This window comes from Callithrix jacchus, chromosome 1, assembly GCF_049354715.1.
Source record: "Callithrix jacchus isolate 240 chromosome 1, calJac240_pri, whole genome shotgun sequence".
Taxonomy (NCBI): Eukaryota; Metazoa; Chordata; class Mammalia; order Primates; family Cebidae; genus Callithrix; species Callithrix jacchus.
Window position 1 is genome coordinate 217,262,449 of NC_133502.1, and position 25,623 is coordinate 217,288,071.

General features: G+C 48.9%; 1 protein-coding gene across 7 annotated transcripts in view; it reads right to left on the reverse strand.

The window, feature by feature from the left end:
• Positions 1 to 25,623, reverse strand: part of LOC103787869 (uncharacterized) — a 53,696-nt gene that overhangs the window by 21,113 nt on the left and 6,960 nt on the right. For 2 of the 7 annotated variants that reach the window (XM_078351539.1, XM_078351531.1), the window contains one exon: positions 13,118 to 13,715. The exons of 3 other annotated variants lie outside the window; for them this stretch is intronic. The gene's annotated coding sequence lies outside the window, so the exon portion shown is untranslated. 2 more of the 7 variants (XM_078351544.1, XM_078351527.1) reach the window with 1 other exon arrangement.

The following is a 25,623-nucleotide window of genomic DNA, read 5'->3' on the forward strand; positions in this document are numbered from 1 at the left end:
AGTGGAGGTGGGGTTTCACCACGTTGGCTGGCTAGGCTGGTCTCAAAGTCCTGACTTCAGGTGATTGCCTGCCTCAGCCTCCCAAAGGGCTGGGATTACAGGCATGAGTCATCGTGCCCGGCCTAGGTTTTTGAAATCTGGAAGCAACCAGGAGATCTGAGATGTGCTCAGGACCTCCGTGGGACAGGGAAGGGTGTGGGCAGAACTCGGCATCAGCTCATTTACTCTCAGCCTTGAGAACAAATGAACCTGCTCTGCCATCTCCACCGAGGCTGGCTTCCCTGCTCCTGGAATAAACTCGTTGGTCTGTGATGGATTATCCATCTAAATATACTCCACGATTTGATTTCTTATTTAAATTTTATTGAAGATTTTTGAATCCGAATTTAGAAATGGAATTAACATGTAATTTGTTCTTCCTCTACTATCGTTATCAATCTTTGGCATTAAACTTTCCATCTTTTGGTGTGATCTGGAATGGCTTAAATATCACAGGAATTAAAGAATAACCAGAATGCAGTTCAGAAACCATTAACTCAAGGAGTCATTTTTATTAGGTAATTTTTAAAACAGTCCCAAGCTCCACTGTGACCAGAGTCTTCCAGATAAAAAGAACTTAGGGCACAAAATCAAGGTCAGAAGTGGCTGCAGCAAGAAGCGTTCCCGGTCCCGTGTCTCTGCCTGTATTCTCTTTAGACAGTAACCCAAGATTCATTGCTAAGTAGTCTGCAGGGTGTAGACACGGAGGGCGTCCAGCCCAGGCCTGATAGTGACACCTGCTCATCAGCGTGTTGAATTACGTGGACTGTCAGTAAATGCCAGGAACAATATGAGCTTCAGGGACGTGGAGTCCATCCACCCCTGGCAGCTGGCGGCCGGCCCCGCGCAGGGAGGTGGGTGAGCAGTTCCGTATCTGTGCTCTTCTGCACTTTGGCGCAGGGAACTTTCACTCCTCATTTTATAGGTATATCTGTGTTATTTTCTTAAAATTGTTTCAGAGGTTAAGACAAGAATATAAAGGAGATGATAAACACCCTCTTGCCCACCGCGTCACTTTAGAAATCAAAATATGATTTCCTTAAGAAATTCCCACATCAACTTTGTATTGCACCATGGAGAACGGATCTGAGGGCCGGCTCTCTGGGTGTTCACAAGCAGGGCACATCCACGGGCCCAAACTGAGGATCACGAGCCAGAGCCTAATCACCCCCAGGAGTCCCTGGTGCTCCCCTCACCCAAAGGGAGACTGTCTTCCCTGTCATGCCCTTATCCTCCATGTGAATGGAATCAGAGTCCATTTTTGCTGATGTGATGTTTGTGGGGTTCCCCCAGGAATGATGTGTGCATGGCCTCGTGACCCCTGAACTCATACCCGTTGGGTATGAGCGGGTGGTGTGAAGCGTCTGGCGTATGCACCTATTCTCTGCATGAGCAGGCAGCAGGCTCCAACTGGGCACTACCGAGAGAAGGGCTTCTGAGATATTCCAGGAAGGGGCTCTTGGTAAACACACAGATCCATTCTGCTGGGTCACCGCCGAGGAAGGGAACCGCATGGTCATCGAATGTGCTTGTTTTTGGCTGTCGGAAGTGCTGTCCAGGGGCCTCCCAAAGGGACACTAGCAGACTCTGCAGTGCAGCAGAGAAGAGGTGGATCCCAGCACAGTGGATCGCCTGAGGTCAGGAGTTCGAGACCAGCCTGGCCAACCTGGTGAAACCCCATCTCTCCTAAAAACACAAAAATTAGCCAAGCATGATGGCAGGCACCTGCAATCCCAGCTATTCAGGAGGCTGAGGCAGGAGAATCACTTGAACCTGGGAGGCGGAGCCTTCAGTGAGCCGAGATCACGCCACTGCACTCCAGCCTGGGCAACAGAGCAAGACTCTGTCTCAAGAAAAAAAAAAAAAGGTGGAGCTCCTCACCACCTCACCCCCAGGCATCTTCCCAGGCTGCTGAATACACAGTGGCAGCTCACGGAAGCTGCACAGGGTGTGACAGCACCTCGGACGTGCCCTCTTGTGAACATGTCACCCACTTTCTGCTGCAGTTTGTTTTTTCAGGACAGAGCTCTGTTGCCCAGGCTGGAGTGCAATGGCACCACCTTGGCTCACTGCAACCTCCGCCTTCCAGGTGCAAGTGATTCTCCTGCCTCAGCCTCCTGGGTAGCTGGACTACAGGCGCCCACCACCATGTTGCATTGTCTTCCTTCTGTCTGAAGTTCATTACACACATTGGCTCCAAGTCCTGCGTAGCAAACGCGCCTGGTCAGTATCCCTGCCCTCCGTCAGCTGTTTTCTCCCTCTCTTAATGGCGTCTTCTGATAAACGGGGTGCCCTCATTTTAATATAACTTCAATGCTTCCACTTTCCCAGTGCAGGCCTTGTTTACGAAACCTGCCCCCACTAAGATCACAAAGATGTTCTCCTACGCTTTCTTCTAAAAGAGTCCCTGTTTTCACACTGAGACCTGTAATCCATCCGAAATTGACTTTCATGTAAGGTAAAAGGCAGGGATCAGGATGCGACTTTTTCCCACACAGAGACTCAACTGATTCCTCTCAACTCACTGAAGAGCCTTTCTTTTCCTCCTTGGGCTGCAGTCTTGGCTTTGTTTCAAATATTTTTTTTTTAAATGAGACTCAGGCTTATACGTAAGCTCTCATTCTACATGAATGTCCTCGTTCTATTCTAGGGTATCATCCAGGGCCCTGCCTCGAGTCTACTTGTCACACCCCTCTGGTCCTCTAGCCTGCGACAATTTCTACTTCTCTCCTTGTTTTTTGGGACCTTGACGGTCCCAAGGAGTACAGGCCAGGAGTCCATGGGAGGGAGGGGAGGGGAGGAGAGGGGAGGGGAACAAACTCTACTGGCTTCATCGGGAGAGAAGAGGAAGCAGAGCTGTGAGAGCACCGCGTGGCCCTCACTGCCATCTCCGTTGTGTTGGGGGTTTGCGTCTGCGGTTGCTAAGAGCTTGTGCTGTCCTGGTGGTGTGCAGGGCCACTTGGGAAACACAAATGGGAAGGGCCGATGGATTAATTATGAGAAAGAGAAGAAACTTTTTACCGAGGGATGTGAGCCTCCTCTAAGGGTTCGGGTCCAGGGAGGCACAGGACTGAGGCAGCGGTCCCACTTCACTCCCCTTCTTGGGCTGACGGCATCAACTCCCAAAGCCACTTGCTCTGTGGACTCTGACTAACTGCCGTCCAAGCAGCTTTGCCGTAAAATAACCCGACACCACCGTACTCATATACTCTAGTCCGATGTCCAGCCAATCACTAATGAATGTGATTTCTGTCAACCAATGGGAACGGGTTGGACAGTCCTGGGAACCGTCCCTGAGCCTGGGTTTGCCTGCTGTGTCTTGGAAATCACATCACAGAGGGGAAATGCCTGTCTCGGAGCACCACCGCCGGGGACAGGGGTGATTTCCACCTGCCGTCACTGGAGGTGCCGACCTTCATCACATGGTTAAGGGGGCATCTGCCGGGATTCTCCACTGTGAAGTTCCTATGGTTCCTTTTTGAGCCTATTCTTTGGAAACCAATCATTGAGTGTGGACCCCCATTGGAGAAGAGAGGGGCTCATTAATCTCCACCTCCTGCATAAGGAGTAGTGGCTACATATGATCAGAATTCTGTAACCAAGGTTAGTGTCTCCTCCTCCATCTGTTTATTTATTCAGCTGTTTATTTTTTATTCATATGGACTTATGCATATTAACTTTCTACACTGGCAACTGTTTTCACACATTCAGTATTAAAGACAGGGTTGTTGTTTGCTTCTGACCGAGACGGAACAGAAGGGACCAGGCTCAGTCTCTCGCCAGAAGCAACAAAGCCAGAGAATATACATGGAAAAATCATTTTCCAAACATAGGACATTGGGCAGGGAAGGATGGCCACCCTGAGAGGAGGGAAACCAGGTGGTGACCTCTGTGATTGCTCCAGCTGCTGCCTGGAGAGTTTCCAGCTGCAGTTCCCTGAGGGGGCCCGCGTGGGGCCTGGCAGACAGTCCCCAGAGGCCTGGGCAGCTGGAGTGAGCTGGCCAGAGTGGGCAGAGCTCCTGAGAGGTGAGGGCAGTGTGGGAAGTGGGCCCCAGAGTTCTCCAGGCCCCACACCCCAGTATTCACAGAACATGCATCTGCACGTGTGTGTGAGGAAGCTACATTCATGTCCTGCTCTGGCTAGAACCACCTGAAAGGATGGAAGGAAAGGATGCCCCAAACTCTCCAGGACGAGAATATCGTCTGTTCCCACCAGTCAATGGGAAAAGCTCAGAGTTCCTGGAACATGGAGTAGATTCTTCAGAAAGCTCATGCGTGTCTCTAAATAGGGGAAAATGAGCCCTAGACTAAATGTTGCTCTCATTCTGCCTAATCCATGAGGAGAGCAATTTCTGAAAGGATAGAACAATTTCCAAGAAAAATAACTGTATATCAGAACAAAGCTCAAAAATAATGTAGGAATATAGAAAAATTTAACACCAAACAAGACAAAATTCATAATATTTGGCATCCAATCAAAAACTACCAGGTAGCCCAAAATGAGGAGTGAAAAAAATCAGTTAAAATCAACACATGACTGACACAGATGTTAAAATTATTCAAAGGGACATGAATATAGATATTTAAACTATAACCATAAGTTCAAACCACTAGAGCAAAGATAAGGCATGTTAAGTAAAGACTTGGAGGTGATTGATGCACCAAATCAAACATGAAAAGTTCGATGTGTGAGATGAAAATACACTGAATGAGATTAATGAAAAATTAGACACTGCGAAAGAAAATATCAGTGAACATGAAGGCAGAGCAAAAGAAACTATCTAAAATGAAACATATAGAGAAGAAACTAAAAGAACAGAATATTAGTGAATGATAGAGAAACTTTTTAGTAGCCTGATATATGTGTCCTTGGAGTCCCCAGAGACACAGGAAAGAAAGAAAAACGTATTTGAAGAAATAATGGCTGACATTTTTGTAAATTTCTGGAAAGTGATCAGCCCACAAACACAAGATGCTCATGAACCCCAAGATTAAGAGATAAGAAAACTAACAGGTGCATCCTCATAAATTGTTCAAAACTACTGATAAAGAGAAAATTTTAAAGCAGCAAAATAAAAAGAGTTGTATTACCTACAGAAGAACACACACAGGTAAGTGTGGCACCTACAGAAGAACACAGGTAAGTGTGGCACCTACAGAAGAACACAGGTAAGTGTGGCACCTACAGAAGAACACACACAGGTAAGTGTGGCACCTACAGAAGAACACACACAGGTAAGTGTGGCACCTACAGAAGAACACACACAGGTAAGTGTGGCACCTACAGAAGAACACACACAGGTAAGTGTGGCACCTACAGAAGAACACAGGTAAGTGTGGCACCTACAGAAGAACACAGGTAAGTGTGGCACCTACAGAAGAACACACACAGGTAAGTGTGGCACCTACAGAAGAACACAGGTAAGTGTGGCACCTACAGAAGAACACACACAGGTAAGTGTGGCACCTACAGAAGAACACACACAGGTAAGTGTGGCACCTACAGAAGAACACACACAGGTAAGTGTGGCACCTACAGAAGAACACACACAGGTAAGTGTGGCACCTACAGAAGAACACAGGTAAGTGTGGCACCTACAGAAGAACACAGGTAAGTGTGGCACCTACAGAAGAACACACACAGGTAAGTGTGGCACCTACAGAAGAACACAGGTAAGTGTGGCACCTACAGAAGAACACAGGTAAGTGTGGCACCTACAGAAGAACACACACAGGTAAGTGCGGCACCTACAGAAGAACACACACAGGTAAGTGTGGCGCCTACAGAAGAACACACACAGGTAAGTGTGGCACCTACAGAAGAACACACACAGGTAAGGGCGGCACCTACAGAAGAACACACACAGGTAAGTGTGGCACCTACAGAAGAACACACGTAAGTGTGGCACCTACAGAAGAACACACACAGGTAAGTGTGGCACCTACAGAAGAATACAGGTAAGTGTGGCACCTACAGAAGAACACACACAGGTAAGTGCGGCAACAGGTTCATCATCAGAACGTCCGAGCAGGAAGTCAGTAGAGCAGCGTCTTTAAAATAATAAATGCCCACTTTCCTTTCTGTATCCAGTGAAAATATCTTTCAAAAATGAAGGCAAAATAAAGACTTTTTTAGACGTACAAATGCTGGAAGAACTCATCATGGCCCAGAAATATCTTACTAAAGAGCTACTCCCCTAGTAAATGGGTTTCACAAGGTTGCAGAACACAAGACACAGGTACAAAACCAGCCATAGTTCTACATCCTATCAAAGAGCAGCTGGAAATCAAAATTCTAAAACTCCATTTGCAAAGGCATCGAAAATGTAACATACTTATGGCTACAATATATAGGTGAATATACAACTTCTATGAAAGAGTTTTTAATCTGATTCTAAAGTTTACACAGGAAACTAAAGGAACCAGGACAGCCAGAAAAAATTGGAAGAGAATAATGAAATGAGGGAAGTCACACTACCCTGTTTAAGACTTGAAGACTCGCTCTGCAGCTGCAGTAATGAAGACAGGGCTGTGTTTTAGAATTGTAGATAAATACACCCATGGAACGGAATCGAGTTTGTGGTGAGACTTAGTCTACGGACTCATTTTGTGTCAAAAGTGCAAAGATGCAGTGGAGACGCCATGGAGAAAGGACAGTCTCTCGTGTAACCACGAAGAATGTAAAACCCAGTTTTCAACACTAAAAATGACAGAAACGGTGAGAAAGCGCAAACAGAAAGGTCAGTGTTTTTCAATACGTGTGACAAACAAATGGTTTTCCTTAACTTACAATAAGCTTATACAAATCAAAAGATAAACAACCCAAAAGAACCTGCCAGGTGCCGTGGCTTTCGGCTGTAATCCCAGCACTGGGAGAGGCTGAGGTGGGTAGATCACTTGTGGTCAGGAGTTCGAGACCAGCCTGGCCGACATGGTGAAAACTGGTCTCTACTAAAAACACGAAAATTATCAGGGCGTGGTGGCGCGTGCCTGTAATCCCAGCTACTTGGGAGGCTGAGGGAGGAGAATCACTTGATCCCAGGAGGCCGAGGTTGCAATGAGCCGAGATCTCGCCATTGCACTCCAGCCTGGTGACAGAGTGAGACTCTGCCTCAAAAAAACAAAAATAAAATAAAAAGAGAACTCCAGGCCAAGAACTAAAACAGGCAGTTTTCAAAAAAAAAAAAAGAGAGACAAATGTCCATCTAACACATGAGAAGGTATTCCATCTTATTTATGATTACCGGAATTCAAATAAGAACAGCCAAAATGAAAAAAAACATTTTTCTTTCTCACCCAGCAGATCGCCGGTGATTTAAAAGCTGTGGGCTGAGGAGTAGCAAGCGCTCCCATATCCTCGGGGGAAATGGAAATTCATGCCACCTCTGCAGAGGGTGAATGTGCTCAGCACAGCCAGCCAGCGGTCAAGAAGAACTAGTCGTCAGCCAGACCCACTCACTTAGAAATAATCTAAATAAAAACCGGAAGATCATAGCCGATTATTTTAACATTTAATTTGTGTTTTATCATTAACAATATGTAAAATCTATGAACAAAATGATTTTGTACTATACATTTCTTAATGAAACTAAAATCCAAAGAATCAAACCTTGACTGTGGATTTTCAAGCGCGGTTTTTCCAAGTGAATGTTACAATGGTAGAGACCTCTCCCGCTGTTTCAGGGTAGGAATGCAAGTTTGTCTTTTGTTCTGAGACAGGATTTCGCCCCTGTTGCCCAGGCTGTGGTGCAATGGCGCGATCTCGGCTCACTGCAACCTCCGCCTCCTGGGTTCAAGCAACTCTCCTGTCTCTGCCTCCTGAGTAGCTGGGATTACAGGGGCCCACCACTACACCCGGCTACTTGTTTTTGGTATTTTTAGTAGAGATGGGTTTGCACTATTTTTAGTAGAGACGGGATCTGCTCGCCATGGCCTCTCAAAGTGCTGGGATTGCAATAGTCATTGGCTTCATCTGGTTTCCCGAGGGCCTCTCTTGGCCCGGATATCAGCACACCTGCCTTGTGTCTGTTATGGAATTCGTTTGTTTTCCTCTCCACAGTTAACTCTTTCAGGTCCTCACATGTCAGTGACTTTGTGGAATTCAAGCCATTCTGCAGCGTCGCTCTCCTTGACCTCATCAAAGTTCTGACTCCTTTGAGAAACTTGAACCTCCAGGCCGTGTGCGATGAGCACTTTCATTTCCCTGCGTCAGCCACCCGCTTTTCAACTCCAGTATTTCATCTGTCCATTTGGCTTCTGATTTCAGTCATTACAATTTTCATTTCTGTTGATTTAGTTAAGTCTTCTTCCAGCGGGGCCCTCATTTTCAAATAACATATGTTTTAACTGATAGCTGTACATATTTTAGATGCACATATTTTGGGGGTACATAGCATAACTGGATACATTTGTATAATCGAATGAGGGCAATTTGGGTACCCATCACCTTAGATATTTTCCTCTCTGTCTGAGAGGAACATGTGACTTATTCTCTTCTAGCTTTTTTGAAATATACTGTGAGTTAATACTGGCCACCGTCACCCTACCTGGTCACACCAGGTCTTGTCACTTGTACCTAAGCATATATTTGAATCTATTAACCATCCTCCCTTCATCCCCTGACCTACTTCCCTTCCCAGCCTCTGGTAACTGCCAAGCTTCTCTCTGTCTTTAGGGGTAAGCTCTCATCTCTAACAGTACAGGGGCAGGGAGGGAGTCTTGCTCTGTCGCCAGGCTGGAGTGCAGTGGTGTGATCTCAGCTCACTGCAACCTCTGCCTTCCAGATTCAAGTGATTCTCCTGCCTTAGCCTCCCAAATAGCTGGGATTACAGGCACCCACTACCACAGCCAGCTAATTTTGTATTTTTGTAGAGACGGGGTTTCACCATGTTGGCCAGGCTGGTCTCGAACTCCTGACTTCAAGTGATCCACCCACCTCGGCCTCCCAAAGTGCTGGGATTATAGGTGTGAGCCACCGTGCCCAGTCTCTAATAGTATCTGGCGCTCTACCCATTTTATATTTCCACTTAAACACATGAAATATGCTTATTTATAACCTGTATTTTCCAACATCTGGAGTTGCTGCAGGATGAAGGCAGTGGTGCTTCTGTCTCCCTGTCTCGTGAGTTTTTCCCTGTCTGGTGCTCTTGTGAATTTACAGGTTTTAAATGGGTCATTCTCTGAACAGATTCGGAGGCCTGGGCTGTGGGTGTAACTCCATAAAATACTGCCTTTCCTTCCGTGAGCCCTGTGAGCCTGGGCCTGACTGGAAAATGCATCCGCTAGAGTGTTTTGGATGGTGAAGAAAATTCAAGCCCTAACCTTTCTCTGGATTTTTGAGGTCTGAGTTTTCAAAGGAATCGACCCCCTCTTGCCCACCCTCTACTACAGCCGGAGCTGAGTAACACTGTCTCTCTTGCAGGTAAGGTTTTTCTCTAAACGCCTCTTTTCCTGAGAGTAGCTATTTGAGTCTTCCAACCACACACGATGATCCTTATTTACCTCCCCACCTTGGGTCTCGTGCCATTGTCAGAAACCCAAACTCCCTGTGACCGTAGCTGGCAGCTGCCTTGACGAGCTGCCCATGTCTGCAGAGCCTGCCTGGATGCTTTCCTGTTGAGTTTTGTTTCTGAGGATGGCACTTACTATTTTAGTTGAGTAAAGATTAGCATTTAAACGCATGTATTTTGTACTCTATCCACCATTCTGAAGTGTAGTGTAGCAGGATATTTTGTCCATTGTGTAACTATGAAAAGAAGCCTCTTTTAAATATTGTAAATGTTCCCTTCAAATATTACTTTTAAGTATGATATAAAATGTTCTTCACATTGATTATACACCTTTATTATATTAATTACTGATATACCATTTTGTAAAAAAATGATTTCACGTATCTTGGGTGCCTCCTGAGTGCCTTCGTCCTGTTGGCCTGTTCTTCTGCCACGGTGCACTTGGCACTTTGCCCTAATTCTACAGCTTTCTAGTGTGGATTGGCATTTGCGAGGACAAGCCTCTCTTCTTCCTCTCCACAGGTAACTCCACTATTCTTTGCCCTTCTCTGTTACGTGGTCATAAATGTCATGCGCCATGAAAAGTGCTACTGGAATTCTGCATGGGCTCAAATTAAATTTATAGACTAATTTAAGGAAAATTGACTTGTTCACGCTACTGACTTTGAATCCATAAATACATCAAGCCATCCAGCCAGAGCTATATGCACAATCTTCCCTCAGTATCCATGGGGATGGGTTCCAGGACCTCCCACAGACACCAAAATCCCCAGATGCTCAAGTCCCTGGTAGAAAACGGCACAGGATTTGCATATAACCTCCACACATCCTCTGTGTGCCTTAAATCATCTCCCGATTACTTACAATGCTTCATACAATGTAAGTTCTAGGAAAGTTTCGATAAATTGTAGTGTTTAGGGAATAATGACAAGAAAGAGTCCATACGTGATGAGGATGGACACAACCAGACACTTTTCTAAATATTTTTGATCTGCAGTTGGTTGAATCCACAAATGTGGACCCCACAGATATGGAGAGCCAACTGTGTGTCTTTTGAAGTTCATAATCCTGCTTGTAGGGACTGGTAAATCTTTGGCATCTTACAGTATTTTGTGTGAGAGGTAAATGGAAATTTGTTTTCCTGCTGTACTTTCTATTTATTTTACCATTCGGAATGTTACTGGCGTTTTTAAAAAGTACGTACCCAGAAACTTTCTTGGTAGCTTTGTTTCTCTGATGGTCTATGGATACAATTATATTTTCTGCAAACAAATATACTCATCTTATTTTGATAATTTTTTGAATCAATGTTTTCCTGCCTTATTACATTGGCTTGAGTCCAGTGAAATTTGAAGAGGCACAGTTGGAGCTGGCTCCCGAGTCTCGTTCGTTCCTGACTTCAGAACGAATGTCGTTAAAAGTTTTACCCCCGACGGCGGCTTGCTCATCTCCCTGGTAGATGTCCATCCTCAGGCCGAGAAGACCCCCATTCCGGGCTGGTGAGCTCCATCCTCAGGCCGAGAAGACCCCCATTCGGGGCTGGTGAGCTCCGTCCTCAGGCTGAGAAGACCCCCATTCCGGGCTGGTGAGCTCCGTCCTCAGGCCGAGAAGACCCCCATTCCGGGCTGGTGAGCAGTTTCTACCCCGAATGGATCTTGGACTTTTTTCTGTACGTTGTTCTGACTTTCTTACAATGGAAGTAGGTCTTAATAAAGTGGGGCCAGTAGTCACCGTGGGAAAATATGACACTGATATGTCTCTTTAAAAATCCTCCTCAAAATCCCTCCGTCCCTCCCTGACCTTAAATACCCTCGATACTGGCAATGCTCTTCAGAAGTCCTCACTCATCTTCCACCATCAGCTTAAATTTCTTTCTCTCTCTCTTTTTTTTCTTTTTCTGAGACAAAGTCTCGTTCTGTCATCCAGGCTGGAGTGCAGTGGCGTGATCCCAGCTCCCTGCAACGTCCGCCTGCCAGGTTCAAATGATTCTCCTGCCTCAGCTTCCCGAGTAGCTGGGATTACAGGCATGGGCCACCACACCCAGCTAATTTTGTATTTTTAGTAGAGATGGTGTTTCTCCATGTTGGCCAGGCTGGTCACAAACTGCTGACCTCAGGTGATCTGCCCGCCTCAGCCTCCCAAAGTGCTTGGATCACAGGCATGAGCCACCATGCCGGCCCATTAGCTTCAATTCCTATGTGGTGATCTCACTTTGAGGCGTAAAGTTGACTATCTTTGTATCTATGCTAAAATGGAAACAGGCTCATTTCAGCATCTGGCTGTAACTTTGTTGTATCTTGGATGATTTCCTTTGAACGCTCTTCCAATTCACTACTTCTCACTTCGACTGCATTCAGGCAGGCTACACTTTCACACATGTACAGCTTTCTTACAAAACGTATTTCAATGACTCCTTTTTAATTCATGTGTAAGACTTGCAATTAGTTCATTTTCACAAACACAAGTCATTGCATTTTGTCTGTTTTTTATGCATTTGTAAATATGATTTCACCTTCAATTCTCTCTTGAAACACCTTCAGCTTATGTTGAAGCCTCTGTTTGTAAAGACATGAATGATTTTACCTAGAGCCAATCTATGTTCCAAGAGTTGTTTTTCTTGGTTGTATTTCTTTATTTCTTATCATTCTATTCATTTATGCCTACGTCCCAGCCAAATTGGAGTGGGAAAACTTTGGAGGGGTGTTCCTCCCTGTGCTTCTGCGCCTCTTTCCTTTCTCTCTCCCTCCTGCCTCTGTCTAAGGACGGCGCCTCCACTGTACCCTCTGCAGTGGGTAGGGGTTGACCCCGCCCACCTGTGCCCGATCCTGATCGGGGTCCTCCATCGGATCTGCCGGGTTCCCGCAGGGATACTAGAGTTGTCCCGGGTCCATTCACAGTGCCAGCAGGGGCTGGGCTCAGTCCCACTCATGCCATCTCCCCAGGCCTGTGGCTCACGGCTAACTGTAGACCCTGGGCTTCATTTATTTATTTGAGACAGAGATTCTCTTTTGTCACCCAGGCCAAAGTACAATGATGTGATCTCTGCTCACTTCAACCTCTGCCTTCCGGGCTCAAGTGATCTCGTGCCTCAGCCTCCTGAGTAGCTGGGACTATAGGTGCCCACCACCACAACCGGCTAATTTTTTCTATTTTTTTAGTAGACACCGGGTTTCACCATGTTGGGCAGGCTGGTCTTGAACTCCTGACCTCAGGTGGTCTACCTGCTTTGGCTCCCCAAAGTGCTGGGATTACAGACAGAAGCCATCGTGTCTGACCGCCCCTGGACTTAAGAGCAAGTTTCTATTCTCATCTCATGAGGTCACTCACTCTGGGCTGTCGGCAGTGAGCCTGCCCTAACCTCCATTCTGACCCTTCTGGTCACCATCACTGGGTGGGGGTCAACCCTGCCCACCTGTGCCCGATTCTGGACTTGGAGACCAGCTATTCCTTGGGTTTGTTTCTGAAAGATGCACCATTTTCAGGGAGTATGGAGCAAAGGGGTTATGACGAGGTGAATTCTCTGTGCTATCTTCATAGAAAACCCTTGTAATTGCTTTTAAGTGACAGAATTTTAAATAACAAATGCTTTCATCTTTTATTAAGAAATTCACAAATGTAAATCATAAAAATGCTTATTTTGTAGAATTACATATTAAAAGTAATAGAAAATGAGTATGAAATATGCAAGAATACTACGTGCCTGTGGCAAGCCCTGAACGAAGTAGGAAAATGGAGACATGTATTTTGTAAGTGTTACAGGATTCTGGGCACATTTTTCTTTTGACGAAAACTATAATCATCAAGAGCATATAGTAGTTTGGTGCACTGAAGAGACAGAGGAATGAAGTAATAGTTGTATTTAATGATTAGGTGATTTTCTTTTTCTGCAAGAAACAGGTCAGGTCTGTAAGCAGTTGGGACGCCAGTTAGAAAAATCTTAGCAGTTATAATGAAAAACGAAAGAAAAGTTAAATTAAAAACATTAAGATTTGAAAGAGAAAAAAAGATTCTTTCTGAATCAAGCAGATGAAACCCCAGGAGTTCTCCCGGAGAACTGGAGGAGTTTGCTCTTTGCCGTGGGGCAGGTCCAATCGCTGTGATGTGTGTCGGGGCTGCGGAGGGCTCAGCCCCAGGAGCCTGGGAGTGAGGGGGCCAGGGTGGGGCCACCTGGGAGGGAAAAAGACCAGGCTGAGTTGAAAAGGAAGAGCAGAAAAAGCAAGGGGATCTTCAGACAGTTAGGGAGCAACTCTGCCTTTTACAGTCACAATGTGTCTTCTGTTTCTGCCAACGGCCAACAAATCCCAGGTCACTCACAGAAGACCAGGGAGGGCGCAGAGCTGAGGGTAAGCCCTGCCTGGAGTCCACTGTGATCATTTGAGAGCATTACCCCAAGGCCCACAGTCACACAGCCAGCTGGGCGGGACAGACCTCTGACCGCTGGACCTGGCCTTGCCCCCTTTGCCTCCCACAGTCTGGGGGACCCCGGGCAATGCACCCCCGGGGAATTACCAACAGGCTGCACCTGGCACGCACCTTTGAGGCTGCTGGAGCACCTGCTCCTCCCTTTGTGTGCCATGTCCTGGGGGCAGGGTCTGCGGTGCTCCCAGAGTAGAGGGAAGCTGGACCCTGGCCCCCCTCCGTGTGGGCTCTGATCACACATGTGTCCGCTGCACTGAGGGCTCCCCTCCACTCTTGGCTGGGGGCTGCCTGCTGCCTACTCCTCCACAGTCTCCGGGGAGAGAGTCCGTGCAGCTCCTGGCTCCGGAAGCTTCCACTGGGCTTCTGTGGGTTTCCCCGCTTCTCAGTAAGTCAGAGTTTCAGCAACGGGACATCCCATTGATCAACGCACTCTTCAACCATCAATGCTCTCTGCTGACTGATGTGTTGAAAGCAATTCGTGTCACCTTCTCCAAGTGGAATCCCACCGAGTAACACGAACCCCAAGTCCTAAACTCTGATATCTGGCAAGGGTGTTCTTTAAAACCTTCTTTTTGCCCAACAGTGAGAGGCTGAGGGCTAAGGAAAGCATAGCAAGGCGATGGGACTGTTTGGCTTTACCAGGAGGCTGCTGCATAGAGGCTGTCTCCAGGCTGCCAAGGTCCCGAGCGCTTGCCCTTCCCGCCTCATTCCTCCGGGATGTGCCACCCTGCACAGGCCCAGGCCAGCCCAGGGCTCAGGGCCCACATCCTCCGACCTCCTCCTAACACAGCCTACGCAGCGGTTCACTGGCTTCCCCAACATCCCCGAGAACCTCAGGAGGTGCCTGTGCTTTGGAGACGCACTTTAACCCTTTACAGGCCTGCTTGCAGCCCTCAGTTATGTAGATGAGAGCTCAGGTTCAACCTGGAAAAGTGAGGTGCTTTGCACGACCGTCCACAGTTCGGGGTGGACACCGTGTTGTGGTTTGTGACAGCAAACCCCAGGTCACAGAGGACCATGGAGGGCGCAGAGGGAAGGGGTGGGCACTGCCTGGGAAGGGGGTAGCTGAGATGGCAGCTGGGCACAGCCGCCACATGCGAGGGCCTTCACGGTGGTGCCCGTGAGCTGTCTGTGTGGTCAGTGAACCTCCCACCTCTGCCCTGGCCACAGACTGGAAAAGACAAATGGAGAAGCCTTTCTCATCAGAGAAAAGGTGCTGAGTGGAAGGAACGGCGGCCCCTGAAAGATATCTCTGCATCCTGAGCCCAGAATCTGTGAATGGGACTGTCCTTGGGGACAGGGTCTTTATGTTTTGCCTTTACGTTACAGATCTCGACATGGTGTCATTCTGGACTGTTCAGCTGGACCCCAAGTCTGATGACAGGTGTCCTAAGAGACGAAAACGAAGACACAAAGAGAAGAGGAGACGGCCGTGTGGCCACAGAGGCAGAGATGGAGTGAGGCGCCTAGAAGCCCCGGGTCACCTGTGCCCCTGAAAGCGGGAAGAGGTGGGGACAGCCTCCCGAGAGCCTCCCGAGAGCACGGCCCCGCGGACACCACACGTGGGTTTCCAGTTTCCAGTCTCCAGTGCCGTGGGAGGATCAATTTCCATTGCTTTGAGCTCCCCAGTTTGTGGTCACCTGTTAAGCTGCCTCTCCCAGGAGGGTGAGGCTGGGTGCCTGACCCTTCCCTCAGGCAGGATGGAGAAGGACCCAGGGCAGCCAGGGTGTGGCCCTATGCAGACCCCTTCACTGTGGGTTGGATGAGGCTCATCTCAATTGATGACTCAGCCCCGCTAACCTGCATCTGCCACTGGCCCCAGCAGTTGGACTTGGAGGTCCTGTCAGCCATCGGAGTCTTCGATCAGAGCCCCTGTGGGTTGTGGGGATATGGTCAAGTCAGATGCCCTGAATCTGCTGGTTTCTCACACTGCGGCCTGAGTGGTGGGTCATGAGCATAGGGAGACCCGGAAACACTGAGCCCTCGGAGTACATGGGGGCTCCTGGTTCCCAGGAGACTGTGAAGGAGGATGTCTCAGAGGGCCCTTTTGTCCGGACACCTGGTGATGGCGAACAGCAGTGCTGTCCCTTTCAAGGGAGGTGCAGCGGGCAGGTCCGTGCCGCCTGGCCCCAGTGGCCTCCTTTTCCCCCTCCGCAAGCCTCATCACCAGGCCTCTGGGTTGTCAACTGCAATTGCGCAGATGGCCTTCTGGGGCGTCCTGGGCAGCCTCGCCCATGGAGCCAGGCTTGGCCTGGAAGTAGCCACAGTAAAAAGGCCTGTGAGGGAGCAGATCTGCTTCGACTGTAACAAACTGTGGCAGCGCCTTGGGCTGCAGCAAAGGATCTACAGACAGAGACGGGGCCCTGGCTCCCAGCCCGGCCTGCCTGCATCTGCCGGGTCACCTTGGACAGGCTGCGTCATCTCACTTGGCCTCAGCTCCAGCCAGAGAGTGAACAGGACGGGCTGCTGGTGCACGGTCTAGGCTCAGCTGCGGAGTTCAGCGGACCCTGGATGGGCCATGGCTGCTGAACTCAGGGTGACTTGAGACTCGTAAGCCAGCGGCCACAGGGTGACCTCTGGCCAGCCCTGGAGGGGCCCTGGCAAGTTTTTCTAAATGAAGTTTGCAAAACTCCTTGAAAAAAATTTTTTGAAAAGACTTTGATTAAGAAGCTGCTCTCTGGGGCTGGAATGTGCCCCAGTGAGGAATTAAGGTGTTTATCCTTCTTCACAAAAGAATGGGTTGTAAGTAGAATTCCCTGCCATTTATTCACACAACAAAAAAATTAATGAGCATTAGTAAACTCCTTTCTATTGTAAGAGGAAAAAAAGATGCAAATGGTGATTTAATGAAGGATTTTGCTCTCCGTGCTGTTTTCCACCATCACAAAAGGGACGTTTCTTATTATTCAGAAAGCACTTGGACTGAGAAGAGAAGGTTCCACAAACAGCCATTAGCATCTTAATTACACGATAATTCCAGAGACAGCTCCCCTGAAAAAACTCTGGCCCATAAATCTCTCAGCTTCAATGTCCAAGAAGTGAGACAGCTTCTCCCGAGAATGAGGCCCAGGAACTCAGTGGGTCCGCCTGGTGCGCTGCCCAGGGGTTTGTCTGGTCGATGGATGGCCACCTGATGGGACACAGTGCCCAGCCTTGGAGCCGTCACTCACCCCAGCGAGAGGCTGCTGAGCTGTGTGCAGGCAGGGATGCTACCAAGCCTGGTCAGAGGTCAGTCCACCGCCTGAGGTCTCCGAGCAGCAGTGGGAGGCTCCGGGGGTGGGGAGAGGGGCTGGTGGGTTCACTCCCTTTCCTAGATGGACCTTTGCTATTTCTGGAGCACATCCCAGACCAACCACCTTGTCGTGCTAGAACCTTTCATTGCAAACAGGAGACATCACTCAAACCCACTTCTTCATTACGGGAAATGTCTACGCACAGCTGTACAAACGCCAAGGAACAGAAGGAAAAGGTGTATCCTTAGGGGCAGGACCTAGGGGCGGACCAGTCACCTGCGGTCACGTTCCCCCGTGGCTTTGGGGCGACGCTGTCCTCAGGCAGCCCCCTGTTCCCGGGGCCTCTTGACAGCTCTGGGTGTGGGTCTCACACATGTAGCAGGGCCAGTGACCGGACTCGGCTTCTTTTCTAGCAGCCTCTACAAAAGCCCTGGATTTGGCTCATACTGGAACCAGCTGCTGGTTGGCCCACATGAGCCCCTGTGAGCTTTGACGTGGGGGATGGACTGGCCCCACCCATCATGCTGGGGCAAAGGAGCAGTTCCCCAAGGGACAGTGCAGCTGGTCAGAGGTCGGGGGCCAGAACTGTGTAGCAAGAGGGCAGACGTGCCCGAGGGACAGCCTCCTCCAGTGACACCCAGGACTCTGCTGTGAACTTTTCTTCAACTGAAGACTCAACCCCAAAGCCAACTGCCACAGCCTTGGTTGAAGAGAGAGACCCTCTGGCCACCAGCCCCACTTCTCCTCCCACTTGGGTAGAGGCCAGGCTCTTCCCCAGAACCCCCAGGTTGCCGCCAAACTGAATGAAAACCAGAAATACTGTCCTTTCCATGAATGTCCAAGTCTTGGAGACACTCATCCAGGGACAATGTCCAAGAATGACAGGACAATCCACCTATCCCAACCTGCCCTGAGCCAGCAGCCAGGATTCATGAGCTGAGGATGGGTTCTGCGGTCACTTTTCATCATGTCAAGAAAAGAACCTGGCAGGAAATACAATTTCATCTGCAATAAGGCTGCCCAACTTTTTTTTTTGAGACAGAGTCTCGCATGGTGGCCAGGCTGGAGTGCAGTGGCACGATCTCAGCTCACTGCAACCTCTGCCTCCCGCATCCAAGCGATTCTCCTGCCTCAGCCTCCTGAGTAGCTGGGGTTATAGGCGCTGGCCACCCTGCCTGACTAATTTTTTGTATTTGTAGTAGAGATGGGGTTTCATCATGTTGGCCAGGATGGTCTCCCTCTCCCAACCTCCTCACCCGCCTGCCTTGGACTTCCAAGGTGCTGGGATTACAGGCGTGAGCAACTGCGCCAGGCCAAGGCTGCCCAACTCTTTTTTTTTGAGACGGAGTTTCGCTCTTGTTACCCAGGCTGGAGTGCAATGGTGCGATCTTGGCTCACCGCAACCTCCGCCTCCTGGGTTCAGGCAATTCTCCTGCCTCAGCCTCCTGAGTAGCTGGGATTACAGGCACGCGCCACCATGCCCAGCTCATTTTTGTATTTTTAGTAGAGACGGGCTTTCACCTTGTTGACCAGGATGGTCTTGATCTCTTGACCTCGTGATCCACCCGCCTCAGCCTCCCAAAGTGCTGGGATTACAGGCGTGAGCCACTGCGCCCGGCCAGCTGCCCAACTCTTAAGCAACCAGCGGGTGTGGGTTTCCCAAGGCTGCAGTAACTCCGGACGACCTCCCAGGTCATTGCCCGCTATTCCGGCCGCTTCGTTACGTAGACAGGTGGACAAATGGAAGAAACCGCTATTTTAAAATAATGAAAGCGCTGGAAAGAAAAAAACGAAAAACACCCTGTAAGGCCAGGGGTGTGTCAAATGGATACAAGACACAGTTAAAGGCGCTCCTGATGGCCAGAGCTGGAAACGTCAGCTACAAAACAAAAACTGTGTGAAATTACAGCCCTCAGTCCAAGTACATGTCCAAGAATCCATGCTAATTTAAATTAACGATTGAATGAATAAATAAATAGGGAGAAAAGACACATCTCCCAGGCAGAAAAGTCTTGAATCATTTGTAGCCATCCTGCCTCGGGGAGTTTGGGAAGGAGTGGGTCTCAAAGCCCCGCCAGCACCCCTGAGTCAGACACTCAGGCCACAGGCACGGTGGGGGCGTTCAGTCTTAATGTGATGAAAAATGCCCTTTACCTGGGCGGTCGTCCTCCCAAGGACCCATCTCCCCCCAGCTGAGAGGGGAGAGAACCATCAGACAAGTCCCTGCAGATGGGATGTCCTATGAACACCTGACAAGCGTTTTCAGGGTTGCTTAGGCCATCGAGAGCAAACCCAAGATGCGCGCCCAGCCAGAGGAGCCCCAGGAGACCCGCCGGCTAAACAGATCCTGGATGGCACCTTGAGACGGACAGAAGAAGGAAAAGAACGCGCGATGGGGCGGAGCCAACGGGGCAAACGAAGGAAATGGGAAGAACATCCGGATCGCAGCTGATGGAGTGTCACTGTCAATACGGTGACAGGTGCCCCCACCAGCGTTCACCTTACCAGCGGAGGGAGGCAGGTGCGGGGTTGGGGGAGCTCTGTATACCTGCACGTTTTCTAAAACGGTTCTAAAATAAGAGGTTGCTATTTATTTGTACTTATTTTGAATCGGAGTCTCACTCTGTCGCCAAGGCTGCAGTGCAGTGATGCAATCTCGGCTCACTGCAACCTCAGCCTCCCAAGTAACTGGGATTACAGCCACGTGCCACCACGCCCAGCTAATTTTTGTATTTTTGGTAGGGACAGGGTTTCCCCATGCTGGCCAGGCTGGTCTGGAACTCCTGACCTCAAGTGACCTACCTGCCTCGGCCTCCCAAAGTGCTGGGATTACAGGTGTGAGCCACCCCGCTTGGCCTAGCTTGCTTTTGTTTTATTATTTATATTTATTTTTGAGACAGAGCCTCCCTCTGTTGCCCTGGCTGGAGTGCAATGGCATGATCTCAGGTCACTGCAACCTCTGCCTCCTGGGTTCAAGCGATTCTCCTACCTCAGCCTCCCAGATAGCTGGGATTACAGGCGCTGGCCATCACACCCGGCTAATTTTTTTATATTTTTAGTAGAGATAAGGTTTCACCATGTTGGTCAGGCTGGTCTGGAACTCCTGACTTCAGGTGATCCGCCCACCTCGGCCTGAGCTACCACACTTGGCCAAAGTTGCTTTTGAAAGGCACGTAATGAATGCAATTTGGGAGAGAGTCCACGCAGGCTGGCCACCTGCCACAGACACCCTCACATCTCAGCACCCAGAGGGACCGCAGCGTCTGGCCTGCCCTTGGAGAAGCCCCGTGGCTCCATAGTTTCCAGTGTTAGCAGCCTTCTGGGAAGGGCTTAGGAATTAGCTGGAGGTCTTAAGGCAGGCAACGGCCCCGCGGCAGACGGGGCCTGCTGTACCATCCACTGCCATGAATGATCATATGCACATTCAAAATACAAAATCAAAGAACTGGAAGAATGGCTGAGGGGTGCTGCTGGCCAGTGAGGCTGAGAGATGGTGGGTGTGGAGGCTCCGGTGCCAGAGGCCCTGTGGGGAACTGCTGGGGAACTGCCAGGCAGGTGCGTAGACAGCAGTGGCTGGATGGGTCCAGAGCTGAGGCCTTTGTCAGGCAAAAGGGACCCCACAGGGTGTTGGCCAGAGAGAAGAAGCCCATGCCCACACCGGGCAGGCTCTCAGTGCCCATCCTCAGATCCAGGGCTGGACTCAGCACTGACAACCGTCAACCTGTCTCCCTCCCTCCCCTCTCCCTCCCTCCCCTCCCCCTCCCCCGCCTCCCCCTCCCTGCCTGCCGCAGGAATGCCTGCCCATCCATCTGGAACCAGCCAGCATCTCCTGCTCTGAAGCTGAGCAGACAATGCCACATGCACTTCCAATGCTCCTTGTGGAGGGACCTGTCACACCCATGAGGACTGTCCTTAGCCCTGGGAAGACACTGAGGATGGGGGCTGTGGCCCCTCGCAGGGGATGGCACTCAGCTCTGCTCCATCCTTTGAATTCCAAGGAACTGAAGGTATGACTATTTTATCTCATATTTCACAGGGTAAAACATTTTTTATTATAAAAAATACCAAAATTATTGCTTCCAAAACTGACGAAATAGAAGCGACTGAATATTCCCTCCCACCTAAAACGACCAAAAAAAATGGACCAAATACCTGAAACGATGGTTTCAAAGATGCTGAACATCAGGCGATGGAGGACAGTGATTCCTGAAAGACGGGAAGAAGCCAGGCTGCCCCGATGACTGCCTGGAAAGAGGCCCCAGGTTTCAGGGCGGGGAGCTCACTTCCTGGAAAGAGGCCCCAGGTGCCCCAGATGACTGCCTGGAAAGAGGCCCCAGGTTTCCAGACGGGGAACTCACTTCCTGGAAAGAGGCCCCAGGTTTCGGGGCGGGGAGCTCACTTCCTGGAAAGAGGCCCCAGGTTTCAGGGCGGGGAACTCACTTCCTGGAAAGAGGCCCCAGGTTTCGGGTCGGGGAGCTCACTTCCTGGAAAGAGGCCCCAGGTGCCCCAGATGACTGCCTGGAAAGAGGCCCCAGGCTTCAGGGCAGGGAGAAGGAAGCTAGGAAGGGCCTGCTGGACTCTGTGCAAAGAGGCAAAGAGGCCTAGCATTCATCTACAGCATACCTCATAAGTGAAATCTATCCAGAGAGAAGAATGTGGAGTCCTGCATGGGACCGTCTTCAAGCATTCGAGTGAGAACTCCTCGGTGCACACAACCAACCACCCCAGGCCAGAGAAAGAACCACCCAGAAGAATTCGGTGTATTCGTCCCACTTGTGAACACAGGGCCAGGAATTGTGCCTGTGCCCGTTAATGAGAAGATAAGAAGTGGAAGTTCATGAGGCCATGGGTAGAGCATCCAGAATTCGGGGAAGAATGAGCCCTATGCTCCATACTGCTCTGCTCCCCGCGAACATCTCAAAAAGTAAGACCCCAAACCATCAAACTGCTCCCAAATGAATTAACTGCAACCAAGAACATGACCCAAGAATATTAACAAAAAATTTTAAATGCCCAGCATTCGACAAGCAAAACTCACGTTGTCTGAGGCCCAATCAAAAATCACCAAGAATGCCATAAAGCAGGAAATTTCAGCACTCGAAAACATAAATCAATCAACTGAGGCCAACCCAGGACTGACACAAGATGTTAGAATTAGCAGCAAAAGGCATCTTTAAAGTTATGGAAACAGTAATCCATATATTCACAAAGCCAAGTAGAGACATGCAACATCTAAAAAGACATAAATTGAAATTTTAGAAATAAAAAGCATAGTGTCTGAGCTGAAAACTACACTCTTGGGATTAATGGTAGATTATAAACTGCAGAAGTAAAGGTTAATGGATTTGAAGATCTCACAACATAAACTATTCAAAAGGAAAGAGAGAGGGAAATCTTAAAAATAAGCAGTGCATTGTTAAGCTATAACTTCAGATCGTGTGTACTGGGAGTCACTGGGGGTGGAAACAGAAAAACTGAAGAAATAATGGCTGAAATATTTCCAACTTTGACGACAATTATGAATGCACAGATCCAAGAGACTCAAAGAATCCCAGATACAAGAAACATGAAGAAAACTACACAAAGACAATCAATTTTCTGAAACCGCCAACAAGGAGCAGAGTTCAGAAAGAGACACATGCAACTATTGGCAACTGATGATTGACAAAGACGCGGAATCAATTTGGTGGAGAAAGAATAATATTTCTGACCAATTATGCTAAGACAAATGAAAATCCACATTCAAAAAATCCAGCCTGTGTCTCCAACTCACAACATGACAACCATTTGCTCGAAAGGAGTCACAGATCTAACCGTAAAACCTGCAACCGTGAGACTTACAGAAGTAAACAACCTGAAAATGTCACGAACTTGGGCTAGGTGTACATTTTGTAAATACGACACGAAAAGATGCAGTCCATAGAAGAAGAAACTGATAAACTGAAATTTGTGAAAATTAAAAACGCACACTCTTTAAATGACATCATTAGGAGATTGAAGTGACAGATCACAGACTGGGAAAAATATTTGGAAATTATACGCCTCGTAAGGACTTATGTCTAGAACATATAAAGAAATCTCAGAAATCAAGAAAAATGAAAACTGGGTACTTCACCACAGAAGATGCATATAAACATACATGAAATAATTCTTTTTTTTTTTTTTTTGAGACGGAGTTTCGCTTTTGTTACCCAGGCTGGAGTGCAATGGCGCGATCTCGGCTCACCGCAACCTCCGCCTCCTGGGTTCAGGCAATTCTCCTGCCTCAGCCTCCTGAGTAGCTGGGATTACAGGCACGCGCCACCATGCTCAGCTAATTCTTGTATTTTTAGTAGAGATGGGGTTTCACCTTGTTGGCCAGGATGGTCTCGATCTCTTGACCTCGTGATCCACCTGCCTCGGCCTCCCAAAGTGCTGGGATTACAGGCGTGAGCCACCGCGCCCGGCCGAGATAATTCTTAACATCATTAGTCATTAGAGGAAAACAAATTAATATCCTATGAGATAGTACCTCTTACCCATTAGACAAGTATAGTCAGAAAGACCAAGCGTGCCAGGACATGGCAGAAATACACAGCAGCGGGAGCCCTCACACAGGGCCGGGGCACATGTCAGATGGTGCGGTCAGGCTGTGAAGGAGTGTGGCGGTTCCATGACAAGTTAAATGAATGCCTATCATCTGATCCAGCCTTTTCAACCCCTTGCTGTACCCCCGCAAAAAAAGAAAGTGTGTGGTCTTATAAATCCTGGTTCACAAACGTCCACAGCAGCTTTATCTGTAATGGTCTACACAGCGAACAACCCAGTGTCCAGCACAGGTGAGTTCACCTGGCAAATCCCCACGATAGTACGGTATCGGCAATGGAAAGGAATGAACTATTTGGGATAAATGCAGTCGCATGGATGTGCCTCAGAATCAGTACGCTGAATCACAGAAGCCAGAAAAAAGGAGTATATACTGGATAATTCCATTGTTTACAAACTTCTAGAAAATTCTAACCTATGTGTAGTGACAGAGTCCATAGTTTCCTGGGATGGAGGAATGACAGAGGGCAAAGGATGGCTGCAGGTGATGGCACGGATGTGTTCACTGTCTTCATGGTGGTGATGCTTCCACTGGGATGTGCATACATCAAAACTTACCGAATTGTCCATTTTAGATACGTGCGTTGTTGTGTGCCCGTCACGCCTCCTACGATGGCTAGTTTTATGAGTCACCTTGGCTAGGCCACGGTTGCCAGTTGCTTGGTCAAACGCCGGTCTAGATGTGAATGTGAAGGTATTTGTTAGATGTGCCTAACATTTAAATCCGTAGACTCTGAGTAAAGCACATCACCTGCCGTAACGTGGGTGGGCTTGTCCAATCGGTTGAAGCCTTAAGAGAAAGCGGACTGAGACCACCCACAGGAGAGGACGTTCTGCTCACAGGATGCCTTCAGACTTGAGCTGCACCAGCAGCTCCCTCCTGGGTCTTCAGCTGCTGGCCTGCCCTGCAAGGTCCCACAGTTCCACGAGCCAGTTAATCTCGCCCTCTCTCTCTCTTTCCAAGTAGTCACGTGCTGAATGATGATGTTGAGGTCCACAGTGAACCTTAGGTATGATGGCGGTCCCATAAGATTACAATACTGGGGAGGCTGAGACGGGTGGATCACGAGGTCAAGAGAGGGAGGCTGAGACGGGTGGATCACGAGGTCAAGAGATCGAGACCATCCTGGTCAACATGGTGAAACCCCGTCTCTACTAAAAATACAAAAAATTAGCTGGGCACAGTGGTGCGTGCCTGTAATCCCAGCTACTCAGGAGGCTGAGGCAGGAGAATTGCCTGAACCCAGAAGGCAGAGGTTGCAGTGGGCCGAGATCGCACCATTGCACTCCAGCCTGGGTAACAAGAGCAAAACTCCGTCTCAAAAAAAAAAAAAAAAAAGATTATAATACTGACCGGGTGTGGTGGCTCACGCTTGTAATCCCAGTACTTTGGGAGGCCACGGTGGGCAGATCACCTGAAGTCACGAGTTTGAGGCCAGACTAGCTGAAATGGCAAAACCCCATCTCTACTGAAAAATACAAAAATTAGGTCTGGTGCGGTGGCACACGCCTGTAATACCAGCACTTTGAGAGGCCGAGGCAGGCAGATTGCCTGAGCTCAGGAGTTTGAGACCAGCCTGGGCAACATGTTGAAACCCCATCACTACTAAAATACAAAAAAATTAGCCATGTGTGGCGGCGTGCGCCTGCAGTCCCAGCCACTCAGGAGCTGAGGCGGGAGAATCGCTTGAACTCAGGAGGCAGAGGTTGCAGTGAGCCGAGATTGCACCATTGCACTCCAGCCTGGGCAACAGAGCAAGACTCTGTCTTAAAAAAAAAAAATTATCTGGGTGTGGTAGTGGGTGCCTGTAGTCCCAACTATGCAGGAGGCCGAGGCA